Consider the following 26,286-nt stretch of genomic DNA (forward strand, 5'->3'; position numbering starts at 1 on the left):
ACAGCCTCAATTTATGTGAGGGAAATCCATCACAAGGCATGAAAGCCTTTCATTGAGGACAATTTGTTGCAGGAGTTATAAACAGAGGTGCTGGGAAGCCAGTTGTCAGGGCAGGAGCGCTGCAGATTGGCAAGGCGGAGAGGACTGCCCCTGCCAAAGGGATGAGAGCTACCTCATGAAGGCTCACTGGGCAAGTGGGGCTGCAGAGAGCACAGCTGGGCACGGGGGAAGGAAGGAGGCAGGGGTGGGCAGCCTCGTCCCTGTTTGTAGCCTGGAGTCATCACTCAAAAGCAAGGACCATGGTGCAGGCAACGCCAAGGCCAGAGGAAAGGAGAGAGGCAAAGATTGATTATCCCATAAATCAATCGTCAGGCACTGATTGCAAAATAAACCACCAGGGCAAAGGTCAAGTGCTTTGTTATATCACCCAGCCCAAAAGATTTATTTACCCCTTGGGCCATCCGTCCCTCTGGCCATCTATTACAGGGAGCTACAGCCTATGGACACAGCCAGCACAGCCCTGCAGGCAGCAGCACAGGGCTTAGAAATCAGATCCACCTGCCAGGACCTGGCAGGTCCTACACTGAACTGTTCTGGCCCTGTAGAACCTACAGAGCCACATCTACAACACTGGGAAAGGTGAAAACCAAGTGGTCCATCTCTGCTGCAGGCACATGCAGTGGTGGCTGAGGGTGCTCACCAAGTCCTCCCCACCACCAGCCCCCTGGAAGCGAATCAGTTCTCCCCAGTGGGAAGATCAGAAGGATGTGGTCTCCTCTGGAAAGAGCCACCGGGCCTGGCTGTGGCCACCGTGAAGAGACTCTCATGGCCACTGGCCTCAGGGTGCAGTTGCCTTTTCTTTCTGAGCTCCAGATAAGACCAAACACTTTGAGAAGACCAGCAACTTCCCAGCAGCCAAGCAGGGCCTCACTCCAAATCAGATCTGTACCCAGCCAAGCTTTCCATGCCCACTTCCATCATCTGAGATCCACATCCTTACAGGGAGAACTGCAGGGAACGTCTTGTAGCACTTGACTGGAATTCAGCCTAAAAAACTTTATTTTTTCCTTCCCTTCCCTCTCTAACTTTATGTTTTAAACACAGGCAGCAATAAGAGAAATTCCTGGGAGTATTGTTCATCTGTTTCCCATAAGCTGCTTGTCACTGACCATGAAAAAAATTTTCAGTCTGGCTCCCAAAATATAAAAACCCTAAAATGGACATTTTTGAGTCCTTTGCAGCAACCCAAGGAGAATAACGTCAGAGCCATATGATGTGTGTGCATGTGTACTCGCAGGGTGGCAAAGAAACCTCCCGGCGAGGAGGCGAGGTGCCAGCCCGCGTGCCGTGGGCGGGCTGCCTTCTCCCGCACGGCCGGGCGGGCGCGGGCACACAGCCTGGGCCACGCTGCTTCCCCTTAGGGATGTTCCCAAGGACCCTGGGGCTGTCGCCCCATCCCCCTGCACCACGGCTCTGCCAAAATGGCTGCTGCAGTTGGCACTTGCCTGGGAGTTTATTTTTCTTTCCAAAGCACTGAATGTTTTGACTCCTATTTTAGCCCATCTGCCGGCAGAGAGTGGAGGCTCCAGCTCACATGTCCCCGCAAAGCACACGGGACACCAGCAAGCAGGGAGACACCACTGCACAGAGGGGACAGCTGAGGAGATGAGCTGCAGCACATAATGTCACAGACTGCTTTGGGCTGGAAAGGACCTGAAGCACCATCTCATTCCAATCCCCTGCCATGGGCAGGGACACCTTCCACTAGAGCAGGTGGCTCCAAGACCTGTCCAGCCTGGTCTTGGACACTTCCATGCTCCAAGCCTGATGCCAGTCAGTGCTGGCACCAGACAGACCTCAGTGATTTACTATTGCTGGGAGCAGCCCCCACGGACATCTCCTACCCCAGGGTGGAACTCATCCACCTTTTGTAGGGCATCTCACAGCCCCACCAGTCCCTGCACTGCTCCTGCTGATGTCACCCTCCCAGTAAACTCAAGTACCACTCAACCTCAACTGTCTCCAGCTTGAAAACACCAGGCATCCTCATTTCCAAGAGCTAAAACTCCTATCTTGGTTTCTCTGAACTGCAAAAACCACCCCTAGTCCTTCAGGACAATCCCATGTCCCAGCAGAATCAGAAAAGCACAAGGGTCCATGGTTATTTCACTGGTCCCAGCTTCCCCGAGGAAAGCAGCACTTCATGGGAGAAGTCCCCACAGGGCAGAGGTGGGCATCTCTACCAGGAGTGTGTTCATCTTAGGAGCCACGTTCCCCCCTCCACAGGTGGGTTCCTCAGAGGATGGTGCTCACCTCCAGAGCTCCATTCTCATCCACAAGCACCACCCTGACCTCAGTGGGAAGGGTGCTGGAGGTAGCCAGCCCCTCCTGCACTCAAGGAATCCAATGGCAAAAATATATTATTCCAAGCACTCATTCCTAGAGGCTTTTGTAAATCCCTTGAAGTCAACAGTGTGTTACTTTTAGGGCTTGGTATGTGTCTCTCCTCTCCCTCAGGGGTTCTGACCTGCATGGATATCCATCCATCACTCCTATCGCCAGGCCCAGCTCCTCATTTCAGACAGCAGCAACAAACCCAGCTCAGGCCAGGCAGTTATATTCCCAATCCCTCCCTCTGCTCCTCCTGGCAGATTTAGAAGTTCAGATTTAATCTGAAAGAGGGAAGATACAGAGGAGCCTCAGCAGTTGCAGTTTCTGTAAATGTCAGGATAAGGAGATCTTAGCAAACCTTAATACACTATGCAAATCCTCAGAGCATGACCGTGTGCTACCAGGGCTTTTTATGCCCCTCCGTGGTAATTGGAGAGACAGGGATTAAAAAGAGGAGTTGCCACAGAACTGGCTGGTCCCTCTGCTTTCCTAACCATGGTTTATAAACAATATTGGGACACACAGGCCACAGGGTCTTTAAAGACTTCCAGGTAGAGGTGGGTGTTCTCCTAAAGGGCACTGGCCAAAGACTTTTGCTTGCATAAGGCTATTAGAAAGTGTCCAAAGGAGAGCTATAAAGGTGAAGGGTCTAAAGGGGGAAGCCATGAATGGAGCAGTTGAGGTCACTTGGTTTGTTCAGCCTGGAAAAAACTGAAGGGGGACCTCACTGAGGTCTGCAGCATTCTCACAAGGGGCAGGCTGGTCTCTGCTCTCTGTGACCAGTGACAGATCCTGAGGGAAAGGCTGGAGATTTAAAGTCTCCAGATTGGATTGAAAGTCTCAAGGGAGGGATAGGTTGGATATCAGGAAAAGGCTCTTCCCCCCCAGGGTTCTGGGGCACTGCCCAGGCTCCCCAGGGAATGGGCACAGCCCCGAGGCTGCCAGAGCTCCAGGAGCCTTTGGACAGAGCTCTGAGGCACAGGGTGGGATTGCTGGGGTGTCTGTGCAGGGCCAGGAGCTGGACTTTGAGGATCCTTGTGAATCCCTTCCAACTCAGAATATGCCTTGATTCCCTGCTTTGGAGTATATCTGGTGTATGTTCAAGAGGATGAGAGATGTGTGCATGCATTTGGCTGAAAGTGAGACTGTGCTCCATGGAGACAGGAGGAGGAGAAGACACTGCATGGTGTCCAGGTGTGAAGCTCTGTGCTCCTCCTTCTACAACTGCATGTTTACATTGCTTTTTTTCCTCTATATGCTTTTTTTTATGGATCAGGAAAGCTCCATCACTTTCCTTTCCTGTAACGATGTTGACCTGATTAAAATTTTTATTGGATTTTACAAAATAATTTCATACATACTGTTCCCTGGAGCACTGCAGGGTGGATGGAGGCAGGGCAGAGAGAAAGAGAGAAGAGAGTATATTCAGAATGAGGTGGAAAAGGAAAATATTTTATTTTACACTGAAATTATGTTTCCTCAATGAATAATAGATTAGAAAGATTTCTATTTTTTTAAAACTAGTGCTCTTACAAGTGCCCCTGCAACATGAAGGCATGAAAACATCACCAGTTGAGCATTTTCAACCTATTTCAGTAAAAAAGCTTTGCCTTCCTCCTAACCCTTTCCACCATCTCTCAGCAGCAAGCAAGCTGTGGTTAAGGGGTTGCCAGAACCTGGGAGACAGGCAGGACCACAAGGACAGACCCTCCTGGATATCCACAGCCCTTCCATCAACCAGCCCAGAGCATTCCCTCTAGTCTTACTCCAGCTTTGACTTGATGCTTTAATGGAAGTAAACTATGTGGAGGCACCCCAACGTCCCCCCTGAGGGGACAGCGGTGTGGGGTCAGTCCCAGGGACTCCTAAGAGCGGCTCGTTGACGAAATCACAGGCAGGTCACAAACAGGACACACACATCAGGCTCTTGTTCCCAGCCTTGGGAATAAGCCTGATGTACCCCAGGGAGCTCATGGGGCAGGGCAGACCCTGGGAAGTCGGAGACAAATGAAATGCCAGTTACAAAGGAGGGTTTGAAAGCAGTGCTTGTCTTGCCATTTTAGCATTTTACTGCTGTTTTCCTTCCTTGACAAGGCAATGCCCTAGCACTGATGTTTCAGGCATAGAATTCCCACTGGTGTTTCACTCTGGTCCCTAGAAAGAAATCAGGTCTTTGCTGAATAAGGAATGTCATGAGGATGACTTAGTAACCCAGTTCCATTTTAATATATTTAAATTAGATTGGAACCCCCTGGCCCATGGACTCACTGTTGCCTTCCAGAGAAAGGTAGGCACTCCTGCCTCAGGCAGCTTTGCACCCACCTTTGTCCCTGTAGGGACCATTTAATGGTCCCAATACCATTAAAAAAAATTGCTTCTCAGGGAGCTCAACATTTGCTTCAGTGTCCTTTGAAGAGTAGCCCCACAGGGCTGGCTTGTTTGGAAATTCAGTTTTCCTGGTGGATTCTTATGAAATAAATATTTCAGTGCTGCATCAATGGCTCACCAGAACCCCCCAAGCAGCAATAAGTCTCTGAGCTGAACCTGATGCCAGTTTAGTCTCAGATGACAGCAACAGAGTGAAGCCAAGGTGAGATACAGCATGTTACTCTGTGGCTACTGCTAATGGCCAGCATCAGAGACTGTCTGCAAGTCCCTTGCTCTCCAGGTGGTTCTCAAGGTCCCACTGCTGAAGGTATTGTCTGGGTAACTTTTAATATGTGTTTTGGAACGAGTCAGCAGGGCAAGGGTTGAATTCTTTCCCAGCACCATGTTCTCTAACAATTGCTGTTTGGCATTTCCCCACAGGCTCTGGTTTTACCCCCGCAGTGAATGTTCTGACAGGCTCCAGGTCTGACCACCTCTGCAGCCCCTAAATCCTGCCCTCCTGGGACAGGACTGCTGCTTCTACACAAGGAGCAGTGCAAAGTGTCACCTCCCCTCAGAACACGGGCGGTGCTCCTGACCTCCAGCAGTACTGTGGATCACACCTGGGATTTCAGGGTTGGGATTTCACCTGGGCTCTGCAGTCTCAGAGCACCACCCCTTCTTCTCCTTCATCTCCTGCTGCACAACTATCCCAAGGGAAACCATCTATGGGATTTCAGGATCTGTCACCAGCACATCTTAATCTTGACTTCACCACTCTGTGCTACTCCATTCCCATCTGAGCACCTCCTGGGCAAGGGCTGGAGGCAGCAGGAGGGGCCACCACAGTCTGTGAGGCTGTCCCAACGCAGAGACCAGCAGAGCAGAGATCTTGCAGCAGAAAGGGACTTGCAATGTAGTGAACAGCTAACTGATAAATACTACATCGAGAAAATTCCAAGCTCTGGATAAAAATGGCTTATGGCACCGAGCTGTGCCCATTGTCCAAGAAATGGAGGGCATCTGTCACCACTCTAACATTGCCCCACACCCAACACAAATCCCTCATTTGTTCCCAACTGGCTTTTATTTGAAGTCCTAGACAGTGACAAAGAAAAGAAGAATATAAAGCCTCCCCAAGAGAGTGAGCACAAAAATTCACCAACAGCCTGAACAGGGCAAGATGTGAAATGGCAGCAGCAGGTCCTGAAAGCAGGCAGAGCCAGCTCCTGCCTCGTGCTGCAACACAGCTGGCTCAGCCCCAGCCCAGGAGGGAATGAGAAATCAGGGACATTAATTTCCACTCTGTGATGGGCAAAAAGACAAGCCCACAGGCTCTAATCAAACCTGAGTCTTTCTGGAACTCGGTCATTCATCTTAAGAAAGAAGAATAACTCTCCAAATAGCCACATTTTCCTCTTGCTGGTTTACGAGGAGATACAAGGTAGACGCCACCCCTCTTTGCCGGGTGACCAGATTGTGCAGGACCCACAGCTCTAGGAATCTCATACATGATCTGCAGGCCCATTTTCAGTCCTCACAGCCTCACCTCCTCCCGTGGGAGCTCCTGGGAAGCCTCCAGGCTTTGAAGCACACATCCGAATATCAGCAGCCTCCATCCAGGCTCCCTGGAGTGCCTGCGTCACAGCCAAGGGCAGCCAGCAGCTCCCAGGCCACTGCCTTGGCTCGTGTCTTGTCCCTAAATCACATGTGCAGATGGGTTTAAACACATCAATTGATTTCCTAACCTCACATCTCCCTGGGAGCAGGGGCTGGAGCTGTCACAGCCACGTCACGCAGGGCGAACAGGAGAGGCATGAATTTGGGAACTGCTCCCAGACCAGTGAGGAGGGACAGGTCAACATCAGCTCCCACCAACCCTGGCTGTTAAAAAACATCTTTTATGGGCAGGGATTTGGCAGCCAACGTGTAAAAGGAGCCTGTAGCCCACACCACAAAATACCATCACCACAAGTAGCATCTCTTGGCCTCTACCAAAGCAGATGTGCATTAACTTGGTCCCTCAGCACACACGGGAGGCTTCTGCTGTTGCTGCTTCACCCTGGATAATGAGGGCCTTGATCTCCAGGTTTCTCAACTTAGCACCTTGCCAGAACTAGGGCTCATTTTTAGTATTAAAAAATAATGCATATTTATCAAACCTAGTCAGGCAGAGGGAGGGGGAAACAGCTGGCAGCAGCCTCCCTCTCCCCATCTGACATGTGCTTGCCATTTTTTTGCATTTTCAACAGCTCTCCAGCTCTAGTCCTTATAATTACTATGAAAAAACCCTCACACTCGACCACAGTGCCTCACAGCCAAGATGCCAATGTGTTTCCACATAAAAGCCTCATTGCAAAAAATCTGAAATTTCTCAGTGTCTCTGCTTTATTCCCATCCTCCCCTACATCATTGTATTCACATGGCGTTCAATTATTTACAAGCATACAAAACACTCCAGCCTGGATTCTCAACTGGTATTAATCAGTGAAATGCCAACTAAATCAACAGAGCTACAAAGAATTGCTCCAGAGAAGGATCTGTCCTGCTGTCCCTGAAGATCCCTTCTTCCCTTCACAGCACACATTAGGAAGGAAAGGACAAAACACAGTTTTGGTAGGGTTATTTTTTCATTCCCTGAGTCACACAAACATATTAATGCCTGCACAAAGAGCTGCTCCCCAGTGCTGACCTACTTCCATTTATGCGCATGTGACACACTCACCTCCCATGGCAGTCCCAGGTATTCCTGGAAGCAGCCATCCACCCCTTACCCAGAACCATGGGGCAACACCTGGAGCTCTGTGCAGGGGGCAGGCCCCTGGGTGTCAGGATAGGAGCCTTGACCTAAATGACACATAATGCTCTCAGATTATTCAGCCAGGCCTGGAGTGGGAGTTGGTGCAGCATCATCTGTCTCCAGCCTGGCTTTTGGGGGCTTTTTCTCCATCCTTTTCAATGGCAACACTTCCAAAGAGGACCAAAGGGGGGGACAATTTCCTGGGCTGGTGAGCACAGAGGGCTCACAGACAGGATGAGCTCCTTCAGTGATGGTTTCATTTCTAGCATTACAGCCTCCATCACATTAATTCAATGAGACCAACAGAGCTGCAGGACACAGAGCACAAATCAGAGGCCCATACATGGAACAGGCACAGGACATTGCTTCTAAAGCTATGTGACAATCTTCCATCAAATTATGCTTTTTAGGATCCCCACAGAAAACTAAGCCTTCCATAAGAGCAGGCCCAGCACAAGCAATCCTTTGGTAAGTTTCTTTTGTGATAACACAAAAATCAGAAACTGACTTCTGAAAGACATTTTGTTATTTGAACCTTCACTTTGAATCAGAAAGTGACGAGTCCACGAAAACATAATATGAGTGTAAAGAACAGGTCTGGTCCCTCAAGAGCATTTTCACAGACAGACTGGAGAACCACGTGTGAAACCCTGAGGCACTGGGCACCTCATTAGAAGGCAGGAGATAAATGTACTCCTATTTCCAGCACAGGTTCATGATCTGGGGCTTCTCCATTCAAAACCAGAAGGCCAAGGAAATGCAGGAGATGCACGCCAGGCTGGGTCTCACTGCACTGAGCACAGCTTACTCATCCCTTGTGTACCACCACCACAGCAGAGAGATGTCACAAGGCCTTCATCATGACTGGAATCATAGCATCCATGATTCACATGGAATACTTTTTATACAAAGCACCAAGATAAAAATAAAATGAAGAGGGGAAAAACTTAACAAGAAACTTGTTTCATTCCCTACAAGATGGATAAACCAAGATGAATGTAAACAGCTCAACTTGACCCAAATATTTCCTTGTTGCCGAGTAACCCTGCAAAAAATGTTGTTATCTCACCAGCATCTGGGGAGATTAGATGGTGGGGAATTTTAAACAAACTTTCACTGTTGTGCCTTGTTTGAGGAATTTCAGACTGGACATGAACCCTCAGGACTTGTAGCACCCCAACCCCTTCCAGGAGGGAGCACACAGCTGAGGAGGGCAGGAAGCATCTGTTACATCTCCAGCACATGGATATGTGGACATGCTGTTTACATGAAATATTTGGGCATCCAGCTTTCCAAACCCTTCCAAGGGAAGGATGCAGCTGCTCTGTGAAGGCTCCAAGCAGGAAACACAGGCTCAGGCCATGCCTCCAGCAGGAGGTGGGAGCAATCCCAGCAGATGGCTGTGAGCCATTTTGGGTGGCAGCAGGCACCCGCTGAGGGGCTCAGACTTTACAGCCCACACTGGCTGCCATATGTTGTGACAGTGGCTCATCATCACACAGGACCCAATTTATAGCATCCTTTGTGGCTGCAAGCACCACACTACCTCACACTTCTCCCCATTAGCACAATCATCTTTCCATCAAGCATCTTTTAGCAGCTGGCTATCATATTTACTGACTTTTTGCATGTTTCTGTAGGTGGAAGATCTGAGATATCATCTGAGAGATTTGGGTATGAGGTTTTAGTCTCATTTGTGCTCTGGAGGTCAGGCCTGCTCATTCCTTCACTCTCTCAACAGATAAGTGCTATCTCAACAACACACAGATGCTTTTAGAGATCACCTTGGCCACTGCTAAGCTGTGCAGCATTCCTGCCAAGTGCATCCCAGCAAGCAAGGCTATGCCTGTGACACTGGGAGCTCAGAACAGGGCAGGTGGGAGATTACAGCTGTGAAAATGGCAGTCCTTCCAGCAACAGCAGGCTTCCTTGGTGAATTTCTCCTGGAGAGACTCAGGGAAATGAGAGCAGCAAAGCAAGAAAGGCCTGGAGGTGGCAGGATGGAAATCAGGCTTCCATCATCCAGGGCTCAGAGGGAAGGGATGCCAGTGGCACTGGCAACAGGCTGCAATGACACAACATAAATGAGGGGCAGAGCTAAGGCAGAGCATCGCTGTGCTCCCGTCATACAGCCCCGTGAGCCCCAGAGATGGGCAAAGTGGGATGGGCAGCCTGAGAGCTGGGCCTGCCACCCTGGCATGGCAAAGCTCTCCCAGGTCTGTGGGACTCTTTGGGAAACACAGCAGTCTGCCCAAAACATGTGGCACCAGCCACATGCAAGTTCATGGAGTGGACTTTCTGCCCTATGAGAGCAATGAATGAGGTCAGTTCACCCTGTCACCAGCAGGAGCAGAGCACCCTGAACCACTGCTCTGCATCTCACCCGGGGTCAGCCCAGCTGCCCAACTAAAGATTCAGGCAATTCACTCTGTAAGGGTCCTTAAAATATCAACTCAGCACAAGTACTGCAGCTCCCACCAGGGCTCTGAGGGAAGACAGTCATCCACACTTGTGCTAGGCAACTGTGGTTGCATCCCTTGGATTTATGAAGAATCTGGGATATTTTTAACATTTTGAAAAAAAAAACCAAAAAACAGCCACTCAGTGTTGGTTATTTTAACTCAGTACAGTCCATGAATTCAGACCAGCCCTACAAGTCCATTTCCTGGTGTCCAAGCCATTTCTCTCTCCATGGATGGGTCTGGCCCATTCTGGCCCTCCCAGATCATGGCAGTTACATTTTATGCCTCAGGTGATGCCTCATCTTCTCACAGACACAGCCAGGGAGCTTCCTGGAGGAAGCAATTACAGAAATTGAACTCACCTAAACAAAAAAACAAAAAAACAAAAACAAAAAAAAAAAAAAAAAAAAAAGCTGAGATATATGTCAAAGCCTCAATTCTTCTCTCTACTACACCTAGAACCTGCATCAAACCAAAATGCATCAGTGGGAGCAGACTCTGCTCTTCTCCAGGTGCTGCCTGAACCTCCACCCGTGCTGGCAGCTCTCTGGGCTTGCCCAGAGGCTCCAGTTCCCCAAGGAGATCAGCACAGACAAGTTGTACTATTTAGACTGAATCAACCAGTTCCATAAAGGAAGTGGTACTGGTTTCACCAGCGCAGACTGGAGCCTGGGGGCACCACTTTCAGCCCTGGGAAGCAGAGACCTCTGTCTGCTCAGAGCCTGCTAAAAAGCTTTGTCTTTCCTGCTCTACCGGGCAGCATCACACACAGCAAGCTCCATAATCCCCAGCAAAGCACATCTCAGCTGCAACTTAATCTGAACTTCAGCTCTCACAGACAGCTCAAGTGAAAATGAAAAGCAACCGATAAAAGAAAACCCACAAAATGCAGCAGGTGGAGAGGGGGGCAGAGGCAGGGAATGCAGCTGGAAAGAGCAATGCACTGCTAGATCTGTGGTGCCAAACATTAATTGCCTTTTATGCATTCCAGTGCTTTCCTTCCCTGGTGGCTGGTAGCTGCAGAATTTCTGCTTGTTCTCCAGTGGCTAGGGAGGAGAGGGAAGCCAAGAGTGTGTCAGCCAAGCAAGCCCAGGGACCAAGCCCACAAACTGACCCCACAGGACACAGCAGGAAGCTTCCGTGACCCTGAGGCTGCTGACATTTCTTTTGAGCACCATTGCAGGGCAAGTCTGCCAGGTCACCTCAGCCATCTCTGGGGGAATCTGAACCACTGGTGATACCTGTGTGAAGACATATCTTGAGCTTCTAGTCAAGTGCATAATTTTCTTCTGATCAGAGATATGGGTAGGAAAAAGGATAAACAAAGCAAGCACAGCCCAGATGTTTTGCCCCAGATTCAGCTACATTTCTGAGACTCTAAAAAACAGAGGAATTACTTTCTCCTCTGCCCTGCTGCCCACATGCCCCTGGATCTAGTCACTTCCAGCTCTCAGAGATGGGCCGCACTGCCTGCCAGCACTCCTCATGCTATCAACACCCACATAACAAAGCTAGCTTTGTGCATCCCTCTGCCTCTTTGTGACCTGGAGAGGCCAGGATGGGTAAAGCACAGAGACCATCAGGTCCCACCCATCAGCTGATCATGTACAAGTGTCCCCCATCCCCTCCCTACAACAGTCCTGAGCCAGCAATGATCTTTAGGTTCAGCCCCTCAAACCTTCAGCAGATCCCCTCCATGGGAATCTCACCCAGCACCATGCATAAGATCCCACAGCAGCCACAGAAGAGTAAATAAATAACCTCTCTTAGCTAGACTTTCCTCCAAATAGACAGGAATTGGTGCTGCCATTTTTGCTGGCATCTTCAGGAGTCACTTTCTGGCACTGTAATGGCTTTGATGAGAACTCAGACAAAAGGGATGAAGGAAATCATGCCTCATCCTGCCTTTCCATAACCAAGCCTCTTCATGAGGGAGGGGGAAAAGCAGCATATTTAACAAAGGAGAAAGGAACTGCTGCTACAAACAAGCTCACCTTCCATTTGGCACATCTGGTCAGCACCCCAAGGGATGTTGTAGGTGGGATGATCTGGGGGTTGAACACGGTTAGTGCTCCCAAGCAGACAACCAAGCATGTTGTGAGCAACAGGGGACTGAATCCCAGACCACTCTTCCAAAGGAAGGAAGAAAAGCAAATCCCCTTGAAGCCTGTGGCAGGGCCACATCCAAGGCCACTGTGCCATCAAGCCACTAGGGTGTGACAAAACACCACTGGGGGAGACACAGACAACCACTCACCCCATCACCACGGGGGTGCTGAGGAGCAAAAAGCCATCTGGGGTACAGGAGAAACACTTCAAGAGCAGTGGCCAACAACACAACACAGTACTGCAGAGAGTACACACACTTTACACACACTGCCCTGCTTCCTCAAAGACCCAATTCCAAGCCCTCCAAAAATCAGTGAGATAACAAGGAGATGAGTTGCAGCCAATATGGATTTGTCAAGAGCAAATCACATCACTCCTATCTATCTCCCTCCTCCAAGAGCCTAACAGGCTTTGGGCACAGCACTCCCTGGCAGACACCTCCACTCCAGTAGGGCTTCTGACAGTGCCCAGGCTGCCACTCCCATCAGCCAGGGGAATGTGGTCTTAAGAGAAACAGTGACAGGGCAGGCACAAAACTGCTCTGAGAGCCATGTGTAAAGAGCAGGTATCAACACTCTCCTCTGCTACAAAGGCAGAGCACATGAACAAACAGGATTTTGTAGGAACCTGTCACAGACCTGCCTTCTTCAGAACTTTTGCTACCGAGCTGGAGGAAGGAGCAAAAAGGAAACTCATTAAATTCACAGGTAACATGGAGGTGGGAAGAACTGGTAGGTTCTTTTAGAGGACAGGATTAGAAAATGTTGGAATCTTAAGAAATCATCTTTTTTGCAGGGCAGATACAAGGGCCAGGTTTTTCTCTCCAGCAGAAATTATCAGCTGTCCAAGAACAAATGTCCAAATAGAAAGAACAAGTTTTCAGGGTCTTGCTTCACCACTCTTGCATATCAAGGGTTACTGATGCTGAAAGGAACTGAGACCTCTTGCTCTTAACCCTGTGACAGTACCATGTAGGGTTCAAGGCATGTTGCATTAGGCAGGCATCAGGGATCTCTTCCCTAGCAGCATGCAAACAGAATCAGTATCAAGCTCAAAGGCCCAGAACAGGATCAGAAAACAAGAATTCCCACTCCCAGGCTGCTCTTTATCTCCTGCATCACTGTCACCTCGTTGCAGCTGGCACACTGAGTGCCTCTTGCTTCAGCAGGGAAGGCGTTGCCGTGCCAGCAGCACATCATGCTAATCATGACAGCCGAGCACAGGCTGCATCCATCCGCTGTGCATGCCATACATGTTCCATAAAGTTGTCCCAACTGCCTGCCCAAGCCCTCCCCACAACCAGCTGCACCCAATTCTGCTGCCAAGTGTCCTTCCTCTTTGCCTGTGACAATTCACACCATTTTAACCCACAGACTCTGCAAGACAAGGACTTCCCATCTCCAGTCACATCTCCAAACACAACTGCCCCATAAGAATAATGAGCCAGCATTTCCAGATGTGGTCTTTTTATGGAAAACCACGGCCAAACCCCTGCAATGAGCTACATTTTTAGCCTGAAGGGAAGATACGTTTGCAGCCATTCTCCACATGATCCTTGGGCTTTCACTTTGGCTGCACATTTGGTTTATCTCAGTGTGAGCTGGTGGGGAAGTGGACCTAGCAGCCCTGGGAACTCAGATGTTCCAGGAAAGTTCATCTACTGCCAGAATAAGAAAGCAGAGTTTCCAAATAAGTGACATTTCTTTTCCTTTGACAGTAATTGCAGGGAAGACTGCAAAGTAGCAGGGGATTGATCTGGCTCCTGTGGAGGTGACTAATGGGAACACGATCCCACAGCTACGGCAGAGGACTCGATGGCATTGCCCCCCACAGCTGCCCTGGTACAGAGACACTTCCCTCACATGTAACAGAGGGAATCCTTGTGCATGTTCCCCACATGTACATCTCCCAGGGACACATTTTGCCAAGCCCTCCAAGAACCCAGAATGGGAAGCAGACACTTGAAATGAAGGCAGGAGAATCATGTCAGGGAAGGCACTTCAGGTTCAGAAGTACCCAGTCAGCTGGCAAAACCCTCTCCACTGGAGCATCACCCAGACCATGGGCTTTTAGCACCCTGTGAAGCATGACTGAATGCAGTCTTATCCCTCCAAAATGAAGACTGAAATAAAGCATTGCAGCACAAATTAGAGTGAGACTCAGGGTAATCCCAGGGCAGGTCTTTTCATGGTGAGGTCAAGACAACCCATGCATCAGGAACTTGACCAAATTTAAAGAAAGGTCCAAAGAAGAGACAAAGTGGATGAAGTGGCTTGTATTTATTACCCACCACAAAAGACATCAACAAGATCAAGGTGTAAAAGCAAGGCATTGGCACCTCTATGGTCAGCATCAATCTGTGAGGATCTGCCATCTCTCCCACCAGTATTTATTGTGGTTTCTCTCCTTAAGGATGGGCTATACACATACACATCTGTACACTCTCCTTCAGACTGAAGGCTCACAGCACTGACAACCTCAGCACAGGCCTGTGAGGCTCCACAGCCTGCCATTGCATTTTCTCCTTCAGAAGAGACTGGGCATCATTAGCATTGCCAAAAAGCCTGTGAAGTTTAAAGCAGGATTATCATCACTTCTGTCATTCTCACAGATACCAACACCACAAGGGTGCCCTAGAATTTACACAAGATCAGCTGGGAATTGAATGGAAGGTACAGGCTATGGCCCTGAGCACTGGAAGGCAGGGTTAGCATGTCACTGGCACAATCAGTTCAGCCCTTGGCTTCCTCACATCCCTTGCTGTCATTAAGCTCCATCAGAGCACCTGTGATCCACACTATTAACACCAGCATGTCAGCTCATTCCCGCCTGAGAACAGCAGCACAGCCACAGCTATTCGTGCCTTTTGCCACCTCTCAGCAAGACCACAGCAATCTGACAGCCCTACAGTGTGTAAAGAGCTCTATCCAAAATATGTTCTGCACCCTGAGTGCTCTGTAACCCCATTCCCACACTGTGCTGGTCAGTTGCCTCACAGGTCCTGATCCAGAGATCCAGGAGAAATCTGATCCAAGGCCTTGGCCCTCATGTCCCTGTGGCCTCAGCAGCAGAGGCAAGGCTGCTTCCCAGGATGGAGACAGCATGGAGCACCGCAGAGTGTGCCACAAGATCCCAAGGGCTGATCCCATCCATATGCAGCAGAACCTCCTCAGTCCCTGCTGAGCTGCTGCTGCCCGGGGAGCACAGGTTATCAGACATCTCCTGCTGCAAACACACTGGGTTTCTTTGTGCTACCTGGTGTGACAGAAATGCACCATGACATGGATTTAAAAGAAATATCCTAGAACTTGACTTTCCACTGCAGGCACTTAACCCCTGGGATGACACTGAAATACCCAGACCCTGACAGATGCAGACACGTTCACTGTCATGCACAACTCCAATATCTCAGACAGACATCCTCAGAGCACAGGAAGCTCTGTCTGCAGCCCACACTAATAGTGAAGAGCTTATAAATTCTCAGTCAGCCTTGTCAGTCATATCAAATTAGCATGGGAGTTGTTGAGTTCCTTTGGAACAGGACTGGGACAGGTTATTTGGAACAGGACAGGTATCAGAGACATGGAAAGGAGAGGTGGGCTCTCCAGTGCAAGCAATGACTATCATGGCATGAAGTGACAAAGATACAGTGTCTGTGCCTCTTCTAAGCTCAAACAATTCCCCTATGGCTTCGCTCCCTCATCTGTAAAGACAAGGAAAACTTGGCTCACCTATCAAATTCCTATTTGCATCAGCTAAAAAGAATAAAGGTCTGGTCCCATGAGGTTCTGATTCACTCTGCTGAAGGTGCCTTATCCTTTTACGACAAGTTAATGGGAGCTGTGGTACCAAGCAATCCAGCTTGTTTGGATGTGTTGGAACAGATGACTTATGAAGAAAGGCAGCCTCAACACCTCACCCTGCAGACTCCCAAACATTGCTATAGACCTTTTCTTTACCTGCCTCTGCCAATTTTCACCATGTGCTATATTGCTTTATTATCACCTCTCTAAGGCTCCTCCACATGCTCCAAGCTCATCCCAGACTACCTAAACACCAGCCAGGGCAGGCAGAGAGCCATTAACACTGCGGTGCTGTTATTGCTGCTGCCTGGGCTGGAATTAATGCTGCTCAGCCACGGTGCAGCGAAAATATTGACTTTCCAGCTAATCAAACCAAATTCCATGAAAGCTACAACTTCAAACTTCAAAAAAATCCATCAATGATTCATAAATATTTGAAAGTGCCAGATTGATTGCATCTGGATTACTGCAGCGGAGGGAGCTGAGGTCTGGCTGAGGAGGAGATGGACGAGGCAGCTGCACAGACCTTGATGTTGTGGCTCCCAGGACTGCACGGACCTCCCCAGCCTCAGTGAGAGGAAGAGCACTATACCCCAGTGCTGTGTTATCTGTGCTGCTGCAGCCCCACTTGATCCGGAGTGCCCAGCCTGCAGGTAAGGATGTACCAATCCAGCTGTTGGCACCATGAAAATTAGAAGCCTAATAACCTGGTTGTTTAATAAAAAAGTATAAAATACTTCATAAAAAAAGTAAAATATATATAACTATTCCAACCTCCTCCACCCATTGCTGCCCACTAACAAGGTTGTTGGCATTCCCAGAACATGCCAACCTTCATCTGGTCTTCAGGAGAGCAAGGGGATTTGTTAGCCTGGCTTTCTCTCCACCCAGCCCAGCCCAGACCTTCCATCTTCATGCCATTCAGCCAGCCAAGGAGGGGTATTTTAATTTCCCAACAACTTTTCCAAGGGGAACAAATTCCAGGAAATTATGCAAGATGCAACAAGTTAAAATAATCTATTTTTACTTCACCCCACGGAGAAGCTCCAACTTTTCCCACATAAAAGAAAATTAATCTAATTCAAACTTGGATGGGGCAAACCTTTTGGAAAGAAACACAATAAATAGCTTTGGTTCACTGCAGACAGTCTTTGCTGCACAGAAGTTGGTTTGCAAAGCCACTGCAGGCTGCCTTTGTCCTCCAAGTCTCTGGAGCTACATTTGTACACAAAAGAAGCCAGCACAAAGTCCTTGCCTGTGAAACCATATATCCAGCTCTTGAAATCAAGAGGGGAAACAGAGGCCTACAAATCTTACTCTGAAACACAAAACTCTCCTTCATTAGCAACTGATGTGAGAGAGAGTCCTTCAGGGCAGGGCAGACAGGTAAGAGAAGAGGACCAAGGCAGGTTCAGGGCACCGTGCTCAGCCCCGTCTCCTGCGACCGCCTCATTCCTCAGTGACTGCCCTGGCAGGAAGCAGAAATGCTGACTGAAGTACTCCTGTGATTTCAGCATTCAGAGTGTCCCCTCCATAATCCTCTCTGTAATCCTGTAAGCTAACACAGTACAGCTTCCAGCTTCCCACTGCAGCCTCTCCCTTGGCGGGAGCACTTTCAGCTCCAAGGCTCTGCGGAGAGAGCCGGGCGAGTGTGGCCTCTGCACCTGCACAAGCCTGGTCTTTGTACCAGACAGGCAGTAATCCCCAGAGGCTGGCAGTACTGGCTGACACTCCAAGAGACCCAGCATTCCCAGGAGCACTGTATCTACCCCCATGTGGAAAGGCACGGGCACGAAAACCTCACTTCACCGAGTCAGGTGCCTCATGTCCATGGTGTGCACAGAGTGCAGTGCAGGCATGCACGGGGCTGTCCCCACCATAAGGGAGAAATCTGCTCCTGATCCTTTATGAAGATCAAGCTCCCAGAGTCTGCCAGCTGCTTGACCACAGACCCTGACAAGAAGGAAAACATTTAGCTGCCAGCCTTCTCCAATTTCCAATCCCCACCAAGCTCAAAATCTGGGCAAAGGGCCTCTCCCCCCCGGCATTAAACCACTGGCCAGGGCATCTTGGTACTCAAAACACTGCTTGCACTGGTTGCTTGCTGGCTGGGGTTAAACCACAACACACTGAAATAAGGCAATTAAACCACTCATTTCTTCCTCATCACCAAAAATAAACAGAGGCCCTAAGATAGTGGTTCTAAACACAAGATTAGAAAACATTCCTTGCCCATAAGCTTCCTGGAGCAAGGCTTCCTGTCTTCATTCCAGTTACGGATACCTTTAACACAACTCGCTCTACAGCACTGTTGGTTCCTCCCCAAACATCTAAGAATAGTCTCGTGTTATTTAAAGATTTTTTTCCCTAATCAGGAAAGAAACAGAATAATCCCTTGTAGTAGTTTAGTGAACTAGTTAAGAGTCACGAAAACCTCAACTTTATTTGGCAGCCATGGTACATACATTGGTGTGACCCTCAGTGCTCACGTAGGGAGTTTGAGGGCAGGGCTGAACCTCGGTTTTGTGCCACTGCAGTGCTGGAGATTGGGCTTCCCACACCACAAATGAGCATCACAACTACCACAACAGCCAGCAAAGCAGCCAACACACCCTTACTGCTCTGTCTGGGTTATCTGCCGCAGCTGCCTCAGCCTGTGACACTGCCCTGTAAGAGACTGCATGAGGAGGAAGAGGAGAAGAGGTCCCTGATAGTGCCCCACAACCAACAGGTCCAGCTGCTTCTCCAGCCCTGCTGCTGCACACACATGTCATTTCTTGCCACCCTCCACATCCTCGCTCCCCAGAGTGAAATTGCTTCTTATGAAAATCAGAGGATCTCCTGTTTAAGAATTGGGCTCCAGTTTAAGTAAAAGCTATTTAAAAAGAAACCTGTCCTCATGAGTTTGCTCATGGAAATCAATGGCATGCTAGCAGATGTACCAAATATCCCCCAAAGTGCACGTGTCAGTACATTTCTTCCTTCAGGGATCATTAATGGCTCATGACCAAGGTCAGGAGTCAAGTCTAAGACTTTGCTGCTGATATAGAGGAAAGCATCTTTGCAGTGACACAGGGCACAACCTGCCCAGCTAATAGACTCACAGGAACTCGACTCCCAGACCTCATCCATCCCCTCATTTATAAATAATAAATTGCCATTTCAAAGCTCCTGTCTAGTAAGAGTATCCTAAGCCATGCCACCCTTTGGAGAGAGCAAACACAGTGACAAGACAAGAAACACACAGCAGATTAAAACAGCTGTAAGTAAAATCATCTTCAAAACCAGAATAAAAGCCAAGCACACCACCAAAATCTTCTGGAAGAAGAAAGGTTTTTAGCAGATAAGGCCTAAAATGGGCAGGCCTGGGACCAGCCCCCCCAGCCTCCACAAGGGAGAGCACTCAGTCACCATAGAGACAAAGCACAGGCACGACTGCTCGTGTCCCCACTCTGCAACCTCTGTCTCCTCCGAGGCTCCGGAGCAGATGGCAAGCTTCGAGCAAGGGAAGGAGGGACTGGTGAAATGCTGCATGGAAATAAGACGGCCCAACACTTTTGCTGTGCCTCGGCAGCAGCCGAGCAGGGCTATTAAGGGGCTGCTACAGGCGAGCGGCTGGGCAGCAGTAATGAGCTGGCCACGAGTGACTGATTCCGTGTCAAGGCCGGGCGGTATCGATCGGATGTGCGGCTGCAGCCCTGCCACTCCGGCTCAGACGCCGGCTGATGACCGCCTGCAAGGCCACGGCACCGGGGGAGGGCAAGGGAGCACAGCGTCCCAAGAGGAGCCAGGACAGCGCCGGGACTCCGGCCTGGAGCTATCCCAAGCACTGAGCTTCTGCCTGCTTTCAGAGGGAAGTGAAGATGTTCCTTTTGCTGCTGTCCTGATACCCTCAGCAGTATCTTTTCAGCACAAATTCCTATCTGGGTCTGGAAGAAGGAACAGGGATAGTTTTGCTTCCTTGGAGAAATGTATGATTTGCAGCACAGCAGCCACAGTCCTGCTGGAGACTCCTCCCCATGGGAAGGGAAGGTGAAGAGGCAGAAGAATGCTGCCATGCTTTGACACAGGACACACTGAGTCCCTGCAGCTTTGACTGTCCATCACTGCCCCAGCCAGGAAACAGGTGTTTTTTCAGGAGCCTCACCTTGTTTCCCAGGCCTTCAGAATATCTGGTACTTTGTTTTTTCCCTTTATACCTGATGAATTTTTCTACCTTAAAATTATCACAGGCAAGGAACCTGTGTATCTCCTGGGCTTAGCCCTCTGTTCCAAGAGAAGGAAACAGCTCTGCACCTCTCAGATGGACTGATGCAGCTTCTCAGTGCATGTTTGGTACTCAAAGCAGTATCAGTGTGTCCCTCCACAAACATGCTCCATCAGCACACCCCTGCCCAGGGTGAGAGAAGCAGCAACAACATCCACTTGGATTGCATTATCACAGCAAGGCCTTGATGGATCTGAGCGGCAAAGGGCAGATTTGCAGCATGTGGAGACTCTCTCTTGGAAGACAGGAGTATTCCCATTCCTGGTGCTAACTAGTGCACCACATCTCAGCTCAGCCCGAGGGTTTGAGATGAAGGGACTGCCCACGATCAGTCATTAGAGCAGTCACCAGCAGTTATGGATTTCTCCAGGTTTACACTCTTCCACTCTCCCTTACACAGCCTAAAGACTAGCAATAGTCACAGCTCAAATACTCTATTTAAAGGCTGCCTTGAGGACTAGAAGTTAATTTTAAAACTAACTGACCTAAGCTCTTTGCCATAGTACCTCAGGAGGAGTCTGGAAGGGTGGGGTTACTGCTAATGCCTGTCTAGAGAGCGTGTGTTTTACCTCCCAGCTCTTATTTCGCATTATTAATGTCAAGGTTTTTTAACAAAATTTGTCTTGGTCAATTAACTCAGATGGGGATGCTTGTAACATTCCAAATAAAGCCAACCACATCCTGTGCTCAGAAAGATGAGTGAGCATGGCTCAGGAAACAAGGGAATGACAAGGGCAAGGCATGACTCACACCTACCCCACTCCCACATCCCGGAAAACAACCCACCCCATCAGCCTGGCAAGGACACAGACACCAACAGCCTCCTGCTCTCCCCACAAGAGTTCTCTCTGCTGTCCTGCACACCAAGGCTAACAGCTGCCTGTAGCACAGAAAATGAAAGTCTGTTTTGAAGTATATTTGCCCAGTGGATCTATCACAACAAAAGCATCACAAAGACACTTGCCATAACACTGTTGCACACTAAAACAGAAAAAGGGATTCCTTTTCATAGAAAGGTGTTACTTGTGCATCAGAATATCTCTTGGTTTGACCTGTATCACATTCAATTACAGTGCATTGAGATTTAAGGTACAGTTCTTACATGACCAGGGCCACAAGGGGCCACCCAGCATCTCTGCAGCCAGGTAAGAATCACACTGGGGAAGCTGAGGCCAATTCCCTTGGATTTCAGTAGTTGCACTCTGCAGTGGAGACAAAAAACCTCCACTTTTTTTTGCCTTGCCTGGATGACCACTGCTGTGGAACTGGAAGGCAGTGACTGGTTGGCACAGAAGAGGGATGCAGGCAGAGCTATATTAACTGCTGAATGAATATGCTTCCCTTCCCAAAAACACCTCAGGCTGTTCCCAACCGAAAAATGTTTGTGTATCAAAACATCCAAGTATTTCCCCAAACTATGTCATAGCCAAGAGAAAGGAGTAGTTCCAGGGAAACCTGGACAAAAAAGGTAATTTAGAACTTCTTAACAGACCTGAAACAAAGTGTTTTGACTATCAGAAATTCATCTCTTGGCTGAAAAAACCTTTTACCAAACCCCTCTCGAATTTAAGGTCCTCACAGAAGCTGTACTTCCACATAAATAGAAGTCATTGTACAAATAGCGAGGAAGGATTTTTGAAAGCCGTCTTCATCTGAACTCACCACTTTTTCCAAGGAACACATTCACAAGTATATTTTTGCTACAGGAATTATAGCACATGTCATTTCCAACCAGAACATGCACTACCCATCTCAAATCTGTGATATGGTCAGAGCAAGCACAAAACCGTGGGTGCCTGGGGTGAGAATTGCCTCCGGCTCCCCTCAGGCCTTCCTCATCAAGTCAACTGCTAATGAAGAGCTTGTAAGCACCCCATCTTAGGGGAGCAGCCCTCACAGCTGTGTGGGCAGGGCAGACCTTGCCTCAGACTGTCACCTGGCATGACAGGCACAATGGGACAGGAGAGCAAAGACTCCAGCAAGCACCGACATCTGTGAGGCTCACGTGGAGAAAAGCAATCTGCTGGTGAAAACGACGGGAGCACAGGTAAATGGCTGGTTCAGGTGAGTATTTATTCACACTGTCCCCACAATTTCATAGTCCAATCAACAGAAATAAGGGCTGCTCTACACATTCAGTTTTTAGGCCAGATATCACCTAAAAGGTCTCAGCAGATGTCAGCTCTTGCCAGCCACAGGCTACAAATTCCAGGGTGCAGGGACAGACCATACCACTTCTGGCCATGCAAAGCCCACCGAAATTCCCCCACAACCTCCTGTTCAATCACAGCCCCTCCAGAAGCTCATTCCAGCCCTCATGTGCAGCTGTCTGTGCTACAACTACCAGTTTTCAATGGAACCAAGGCAACTTTCTCGAGCTGCCTTCACAACAAACCACCCCAGGCACACATCCCTGCACAAACACTTCCGTATGTGCTCCCTGGTTCAGCATTACCGATCCCAGCAGTATTCCAGCTTTGCACTGCTCACGCCTGCACAGACCTGTGCTGGCTTCTGGGGTGTATCTCTGCCACACCACACCTCAGCCAGTCCCTTGCAGGGCCACCTCTGTGACACCCCGTCCCAAGAAGCAGCCTGCTCACAACTGAACTGCAAACCACGTCGTTCCATTTTCTGCACCAGAACACATGAAGAACTGTAGCTAACAAAATAAATAACTGCCAGTCCCCAGTTCAGGAGTGCAGAAAGGTAATTGCTTTGATTTGCAGTACAAACTAAAACTTGAAGGAAAGCAAGACCAATTTCTACTAATTAGAATCATAGAATCCCAGACTGGTTTGGGTTGGAAGAGACCTTCAAGATCCTATCATTCCACACCTCCTACTACAGGCAGGGACGCCTTCTTCAGGTTGCTCCAAGCCCCCTCTAACCTGGCCTTAAACACTTCCAGGGATGGGGCAGCCACATCTTCCCTGGGCAACCTGTGCCATGGCCTCACCAAAATTCTCACCCTTTTAGTTCATTCAGCATGGATGTGGAAATGACACAGAGCAGAAGAGGAGCTGTAGCTGCTGCACAGCTGTGACAGGTAAGTCAAGAAGCAGCTGAAGCAGGTTACTGTGCTCATCTAGCAGCCCAAGAAAGGAGTTTTCAGGATAACCTTTCATTAGTGAATCCTGGTTTGGGCTGCACAGCCCACCTGTGCTGGGTGGCAGCAACCAGCTCCCCAGATCCTGCCTTGTGTAACTGAGGGCACAGCATCACATCCTGCAGATCCCCAGAGCACTTCCAAGGGAGAGCACAGCCCACCTGACCCAGCACACACAGGCACTGCCTGTGTCCTTCTGGCTGCTGATGCCCAGTGCTGCAGGTCAGAGGTGGGATCAAGATCACACTCCTGCTAAAACCAGCGTTGAGGGCAACGATTGGACACTGACTAGAAACAGAAGTAAAACTGACCTCATCGACTATCATTTTCCAAGCAAAGGCAGAGAGTAAGGAGCAGACTAGCAGTGCCAAGAGCAAAAGACTAATTTGGTGGGGGCTTTCTATTTAATATCCATGCTCTTGATCCTACAGAGATTTAAGATTTCTTTGGGGCTACACACTTGCATAAGGTTGCGTGTGCATTTAAGAGACTGTAGGATCTAAGCCCAACTTTTTACTAAGTACTAGATAAGCAAATTTGCTTAACAGGAATTTTAATTTGCCATTACCCCTTTAAAAATGTATTTGTTCTCTGCTAAATAGTAATAAATTAGCCTAACAGCAATCATTTATGTTTCTTTAGCATCTTGGAAGCATCTCAATACATTTTTACCAACCACAGCAGCCCAATGAAGCTAAATCAACTGCCACATGTACATCTCACAGGGCCTGGTTTGAAGATGGGGTCTTTACAGTAGAAAGCTTGAATTTTTCACTAACTCACTGAAAAAACATATTTATAATTTCAAGTAGGAGGGAAGACGCACAGGAGCTCTGCAAGATGAGTTTAATCTGGTGAAAGGAAGAATTTTTTTCAGCAGATTTTGTACCCTGCCCACCTACCCACCCTCCCCGCCACCACACTTGAGGAGATTCACACACAGCAAGCCCAGCCCTTCCAAGGAGGCTGACACAGCCTCCTGCACACCTGGGCTTTGCACACAGGTACCAGTGCCTGCCCCTGCACCACACCAGACCATCCCACCTCCAGAGGTGGGCACTTCTCCCAGTGCAGAGATGGGAGCAGACCCAGCCCAGGCATAAGAGCCCAGGCCTGCTTGTAGCCCTTGGTGCTGGTTTCAACAGACAAGGACCAATCCTGGAGAAATCTGTGTTTCACAAGTACTACAAAGCCCTTTTTGGGGGGGGCTTGCCCACCTCCCGAGCTCCCTCCACAAATGCAGAAGGGTATTGTCCCCTGAGAAGAGGCTGGGGAGATGACAGACACTAACCAGGCAGGCATCTCCAAACTGGAGCCCTAAAATGTCTGTATTTTGGCATTCCTCCTCTCCACCGTAACCTGCAGCACATATCACAACTCGTTTCACTCCCAACACCATCCCTGAAGCAGCACCACTGCAGAGGCAGGGAGGGGAAAGAACAGCAATGCCTAAAGACGAGTTGAGGCTGACCCAGGGTAGCAGAGGAAAAACCACACTACCTCTCCTGAAAACAGCCATGCTGTTATCTCCTCTCCCCACCAAACGAGCTGTTCACTTGAGTGCAGCTGGATAGTAGTGAAGGACTGGGTGGAAATAGATTTTTTTGTTCTGCCTGGCCGTGGACTACTGGAGCCAGGGTCATTAGCTATGCACGGCAAGCAGGCAGCACTCCCTCATTAGCAGGCCACTCGTCAGCTCCAGCCACCTTCATTATTGGTTCAAAGGAGTGTGCCCAGCCATTATTGCCCTCTCCAGAAACTGAGCCTAATTGGCTTAGGGAACATACAGGTTAAGAGCACGAGCAGCTCTGCAGCTAGCACAGTTTTGCCAAGTCATGATTTTATGAGTTCAGGGAATTGCATATCCTCGGGTCCTGGAGTCTTCGGCAGTGCACTTAACCTCACTTTCTGCATCAACTGAAGGGGACAGGATGCTTCTAATCCTCATGGCTGCAGGGGGAAAGAGTGGCCCTTAAAGGACTGCATGACAGATGGAACAAGTTTTTTTTTTTCTTTATTCTTTGAATTTGCAGGCCATTTCCCAGGGAAAAGCTGGTAATGTCACTTCCACAAACATGGAAAAACAGGCATGTTTGCTCTGAGTCAAGGAAGCAGCCAGCCCCAGAGCCCACTGCCCTGGGCAGTGAAACTCTTTATCCTCTGAAGACACAGCACAGGCAGAGCCTCTATCTCCCTGTTTCCCAAGGCCAGGGAACCTCTGTCCCCAGGCACCAGGCAACACTTGCAGCCCCCAGCCCACACTCAGCCCTACCTACAGGGCTGGTGCCGCTCCATCCACCATCAGAATCCAACACAAGAGAAAGGGGAGGAACAAGGGCTAGGAGAGCCTTTTTTCCAGCCACAACCACCACCAAGCAAAGTAAGTGTACCTTCAGTTCCTGAGCCATTCCTGTTCAAATGATCAAACATCCATACTTGTCCTAAGGCTTTTGCAGAGGTTTCTCTCCTCTAAAGCTGAAGCAACACATCAGAACCATTCCCCCAATTCCTCTTTGCTTGCACACCTCTCCCCAGTTGTCCTTCAGACTGAAGGACTTCTTCTGAAGCTAGTCCTTCAGACCATCTCAGCTGCCCAGCTCAGCATGGTCTATTACCTCGTTACAAGTTCCAGGTGCTGCAATGCTCACCTGGCTGAGCCCCCCTGTTGCTGCCACCTGTTTGCAATTACCAGGGATGAGCCAGGGACATCACAGGTGGGCTACCCCCACCCTGGCCTTGCTACCACCTGAAACTTGGGCCCTAACACATCTCAGCTGCTTGCTTCTTTCCAAACGTCTTGAAATCCTGACTGGATTGCAACCTTGCAGCCCAGTTTCCTGGGGGCTGTAGTCTAGGCAGACATTTGCCTTGGTGTTTGTTACGGGTTAGGATCTTCCCTTTTGTTTCTTTCACTCGTGGAATTTTGTCCCATTTGTTTCTAAGAAACAATAACAAGCAGTAGGTAAGAGCAACAAAAG

At 49.2% G+C, this 26,286-nt stretch overlaps 1 protein-coding gene and 1 long non-coding RNA gene across 2 annotated transcripts in view; one reads left to right on the forward strand and one right to left on the reverse strand.

The window, feature by feature from the left end:
- HMG20A (high mobility group 20A) overlaps positions 1-26,286 on the reverse strand; it is a 177,684-nt gene that overhangs the window by 21,024 nt on the left and 130,374 nt on the right. The window lies entirely within an intron of this gene.
- On the forward strand, positions 22,665-25,820 carry LOC137482168 (uncharacterized). The gene is made up of 2 exons (XR_011003910.1): positions 22,665-23,248; positions 23,434-25,820. It is a non-coding gene; the product is annotated as an uncharacterized lncRNA (long non-coding RNA).

Source organism: Anomalospiza imberbis, chromosome 13 (genome assembly GCF_031753505.1).
Source record: "Anomalospiza imberbis isolate Cuckoo-Finch-1a 21T00152 chromosome 13, ASM3175350v1, whole genome shotgun sequence".
NCBI classification, from domain to species: Eukaryota; Metazoa; Chordata; class Aves; order Passeriformes; family Viduidae; genus Anomalospiza; species Anomalospiza imberbis.